Genomic DNA, 5,398 nt, shown 5'->3' on the forward strand with positions numbered 1-5,398 from the left:
ACGATCAACCGCATTTTTTTTTTTTTTTTTGATAAGTTAGGTTATAAAGAATTCGTGTGGTTCTATTTTGCTCAATTTTATTGACTATTAGAAAAAAATTGAGTACATTTTTCAGTTTGTAATATAGGCCAAAGTGATATAAATTGCTTTTTAACCTTTGCCCCCTTTATAGACCCGGCCCTGTCAAACACTGTAGCTTACCTGAATACTAGCCTAATTGTTTAATGTAGGTAACGCGGTAAACAGATTCTGAAGTTCCATTTCTTTATTATATCGATATAGAAAACAAACTCGGTCGTCAATTTTTCCTCAAATTATTATTTTAAATACAAAGGTATCCTCAAATTATTTTCTCCTCCACAGAATATACGGAAATTCACTGAATATATTTCCAGCCCCTGTGTCGAAACCCAGCCATCTTTGATTCCAAGTACCAAGGGTTCTGGGTTGGGCTAATAGACTATCGTAGCGACATTTACATTCAATGATAAGTTGACCATTTTGTACTAAGTTTGATGAACTCATCGTGGTTGTTTCATTCGGACAACAGTGTTTTGTAGTGGAGATTATATTGACGAATGAACTGTTGTTACAGGCATCACCAGTAGAGCACGGTTCCTCTGAAAATGAAATTGAGGTTGGTGAAAAGTATACTTCAAAAGTTTATTGTAGTTCCCTTACCTATAATACCCACAGTTCACTACTTTGGGAATCGGCTTAAACTAGAATTCCCAACTTCGAATTCCATCATGGCCGCAATTCCCACTTATTGCTCCACGAAATGAACTGAACTAGTGTTTAACGTCCTACTGTTCTGCAAATGAAATGAAATGAGGTATAACGTTCGACTATTCTGCTCCGACTGGGATAATGGAGGCGGTCTACGAGAGAAATTTTGCCCGGACAGCAGCGCTACTACCTACTCTTATGTCGAATTCCAGCTGTCAATGGTTCTTTTACGTGCACGCCAATGTGTACACAGCACCTCGGGTTTTCGCCCGATCTGAACGGCAATACTTTGTCCCTTGCCAGGCCTTCCGTCCTGCACCACTGACAAGGGGGACCCACGCCGAAAAATCCCGATGAACACGGGACCTCTAAGTTTTAAGTCAAAGAAAAGAAGGCGGAATCGCTGCGTGCACTATTAAGTAAACTAATTGCATACCAGTCTCAAAACCTTAAAGATATATATATCATGGGGGATCAGATACAGAGCTGGCAGTTGTCACTATAATAGTTAAAAACTAGATAATGTAATTATAGGGTATTTGCTGAAAATTTTAGGCAAATTGATCCACTCTGATCCGAGAATTTAGCAACTGAATTTTGGGCCTAGCCTCGATCAACATTACTAAAGTCGGTGCGATAATAAAACATAGTCACGATTATCCATTTTTTGATTTAATCATGAATGCTAGTTGAGCAGCAGATCGGATTATAATCCAGTAAATATTGCAGACTAGCGATGACATCGACAGTTGAATATGATCTGGATAAGTTAATAAATGTCTAATTAGTAATTTAGATAACATTTCAGGCTTAAAAAAAGACCTGCAATTGGCCGATTTAGCTCTTGCATAATGTATGTTTAAACACTGTTTTATGCCATTCCATTCCATCGTTGTTTACATGTTGCTATATATTGATTTGCTCCACTGATGGTTTGATAGCCTTAGAGAATGATTAAAAGACAATCGGTAGAAATATCCCCTTGGCTGTATAATCAACTGATTGAAATGATCATGATTATAACTGACTACAATTGGGTGTAAATACTAACAACAAACAGTCGTTGATCGTAGCCTTGAGAAATGTATCAACAGGGAGGAAATGAAATAAAGCATCTCGGCCATTTCGAAGGTACACTAAGGTTACTATGGTTTCGTGTGTTTTCCTGGAGATGAGAATTCTGATTTTCCGATTGCTCTTCTATATCAAATTGTCAAGGATTCTTTTACATGCATTTCTATTGGGCAAATCGGAGATGACTTGATCTAGGGGTGTATGCTCATTTCGATGCAAACGTACATGTATCGGATGTGAGTGGAGTAAGGCGAAATCGGCGGCAATAATTCGCATCTTTGTTCGACGTTATATCGATAAAATAGGCTCTGTGCGAGCAGGGGAGGATCTGCCCCCCCCACCCCAACGTCTGGACACGCGCCTGGATTTTACATATGACATCATTTACGTAAAAGATGATTAGATCGGTAAATCAAAATGTTCCGGGACATGAAAGAGTAAGCATGCACTATCACGAGTAGGACCGCCCGTCATTAATTGTGCCTGTGAATATTAATATATATATATTTATTTATGTTGTGCTTACCGTTTATTTGGATGTTGGAGATCACCGCTGCTGTCACAAAACCAACCAAGAGTAAAAAGACAAGGCTTTGCATTATGACACAATTCGTCCTGCAAAAAGACCGTAAATCATAAAATAACGTACGTGTCTAAAAACACATAATTAATATTAAGTCATCTAGACAATTAAATATACACGTTTTGTTTTCTGAAATGACATTAATATTTAGGAAGTTTCCCCTTTTCTCTTGATTAATAAACATTCACAAGTGGACTTGAGTAGTACTACTAGATTTCTTTGTTGTGTTTTCTCCGTGATCGAAATTACAACTACAGGTTAAGTCGTTTGTACAACTTCATTATTAAAGCCGCCTGGCACCAATGTCCCTCGTTCTTAATAAAGTGTGTAAATATAGCTTTTGATGGCTGCTCTGCCAAACTGGGTGAGCTCTAACGAATTTCGCTCAACACCCTCTTTTATAACCCCTAATTTCTTTACGTCATAGACTGACCCTGGTGTTAATTTCCTTCCAAAATATGGAATAAACATCCCCCAATACCCCGAAGACCGAGGGGAGAACATTACCTGATTTGGTCTACCAAATATATTTCATAACAAGATAGTATTTGATGGATATTTTGACATTGGAAAGGACATAACGTTGGTGGGGAGTCAAAAGGTCGCATCTGGATTTTGTGAAATTGTCTAGGAGAGCCAAGAATCAAAGAATCAAAATGTCTTATAAAACCGTCACGTCAAAAAGTCCTATCTAAAATGTCGTATTTCTGAAGCTTTTCTTAAATATTTCTGTACAAAATGTATGGTTAGCTATTAAAACAGCATGTATCTATCCGCACTTATCAAGCTCAACATCTAGTGCAGAAATAAGGAGTGAAAGGTAGTTATTTGTAATTTTATACAGCAAAGACTAGCTCAGGAAAAAATTCGCCTTTACCTTCTCAAATTTCATAGATTTCACACAGTACAGACTCAACAATAATATCAATAATACGTATTTAACCATAAAACAATACTGGTTATATTTCCTTTGATTGTAATGCTTTGGTTAGACACAAAGTTGATTTTGTCAAGAAAATACAACATTTTCGCTCTTAATATATATAATTTTTCTTTTGGAACACCCCATATACGACATTTTGAAATAATATCTATAAAACAATTTTTTATTGGCTTAGAAATAAGACAACCAGATGAAAAGATGCGGAAGAAAATTCTCATTCTGAAGAAGCAAAAAAGTGTTTTTATATTTTTTTTGAGTGCGTGATAACCAGTATCTACACCAGTTCGTCAAGCTAATGTCCCGACATCCCTAAAACAATCTTTTTTAAATTTTCTAGAAGCAAATTCAAAATGTCGAATTTTGCCGTTTAAAGATGAATAAATCCAAATGAATCGAAAATGGATATACCCTTGACCAAAGCGCGGAGCGTTTCTCTTTGGATAAATCTGAAAAAGTATCATCAAGGCAAAACTTCCTACGGTATTTAGTCAAAATATTAGATGGGAATGATTTAGAAAACTTTCAAAAGTTGCGTTCACACTACACGCGCATTCAATTCGAAATCCGTAGACCGGCCTCCGGAATTCGGATTGGTTTTTCCCGGTTTAAAAACGGTGCGTCACATAACAGTTTATTCGGATTGAATTTAGAATGAAAAACGCCACACTGAATCTAATTTAAAGTCTCTGATCGTCATTTGAAGGGGTATTAATCCCGTGCAAACTACAATAGTCTTAAAGTTAAACCACTGATAGGAACATCAGTCCAGATTGGTTAAATTCCGTTCTTTCGCAACATTCACCAGCCGCTGCAAACGATACACACTAGAACTGGTCAAAACGGACGTAAATCAAAACAGCCAAAATTGTCCTAAATCAAAACGATTAAATGTGGATTCTTATTATAAAAACAAATATTTAATTGATCTTTTTGATTTTTTGCATAGCCGTTATGGCCAATTGACCAAAAGTTGTGTTCGTTTTGTCCAAATGTATTGGCCGTTTTAGTTAGACTTTGTTTTTTTCTTTAACTCCTTTAAACACGCTGGTGCCATCTTAAAGTTCCGCTAAACTCTTTTGATATGCCCCTATTTAATTCGATTGAATTCAAACCGGAAAGTTATTTGCCGTTGATATTAAATAATTAGAGTGGCGTAGAAAATTTGATATTTTCCGAAAAATGCAAATTACGCACAAATATGCCGATACCAAAGTACACGTGTCTAATCGTTCGGAAAGGCCCACTCGTGTAAAAGAACCGTGGGATTCGACAAAGAGTAGGCGGAAACCCTGCTGTTCGGACAAAATTTACCCGAGAGCTCACTGCATGACATGCCCGTTTTCACCAAACGTTAAATCTCATTTCAAAATTTAAAGGTATAACAATATACAGTTTAACTTAAAATCACACAACCTACCTGTTACATAAATCCTCCTTAGTTTTTCAAAACTGTTCCAGGTGACGTGATATGGGTCTTATATATAGTCCTCTTATTGTCACGTGATATATTTAAAACAAATGTCAGCTTTAAGACACACATTTTTATGCAATTAGACTGTTTATTTAGCTTTCACTTTCTTTCACTTTGATAGAAGATAAGTATTCCATGCTTAAAAATATAATTACACAAAAACCCAGAAATGTTCCCGATGTCATGTAAGCAACCAGTTTGTTCTTTTGGCTTACAATCAAAGCGTCAACTTTGAATAGGTTATATTCGGGTGCTCACAGAGGCTGATGTGACACTGGACAATCACCAATGTATACAGTAACGGAATAGCGTCAACAAGAACTCGAAGACAAAACCGACACTACACAAAATGCACAGTCCTTCCCATGGTATGCTAAAGTGAGAAATTAATAAAGGGAAGGAATGAAACGATGTTTTAATAATAAGGACTATATGCAGTGTAGACCAACGCCCCATAATCTTGGTGATCTGGTTGTGATTTGGGAAGCTGTTTAATGAGTACTGGCAATGAAGGCTTCCATATCGATAAATACATCCAGGCGTTCAACAGACAACGCATGAATTATAGTTTTGCGATTATTCTATACCTTAATCCAAC

General features: G+C 36.6%; 1 long non-coding RNA gene across 1 annotated transcript; it reads right to left on the reverse strand.

Moving 5' to 3' along the window:
* Positions 1 to 298: 298 nt before the first annotated feature.
* LOC126832040 (uncharacterized) lies at positions 299 to 4,853 on the reverse strand. Its single transcript, XR_007684488.2, has 3 exons — positions 4,747 to 4,853; positions 2,330 to 2,418; positions 299 to 620 (listed from the first exon to the last, which is right to left on the reverse strand). It is a non-coding gene; the product is annotated as an uncharacterized LOC126832040 (long non-coding RNA).
* Between the last annotated feature and the right edge of the window lie 545 nt (positions 4,854 to 5,398).

This window comes from Patella vulgata, chromosome 9, assembly GCF_932274485.2.
Source record: "Patella vulgata chromosome 9, xgPatVulg1.2, whole genome shotgun sequence".
Classification (NCBI taxonomy): domain Eukaryota; kingdom Metazoa; phylum Mollusca; class Gastropoda; family Patellidae; genus Patella; species Patella vulgata.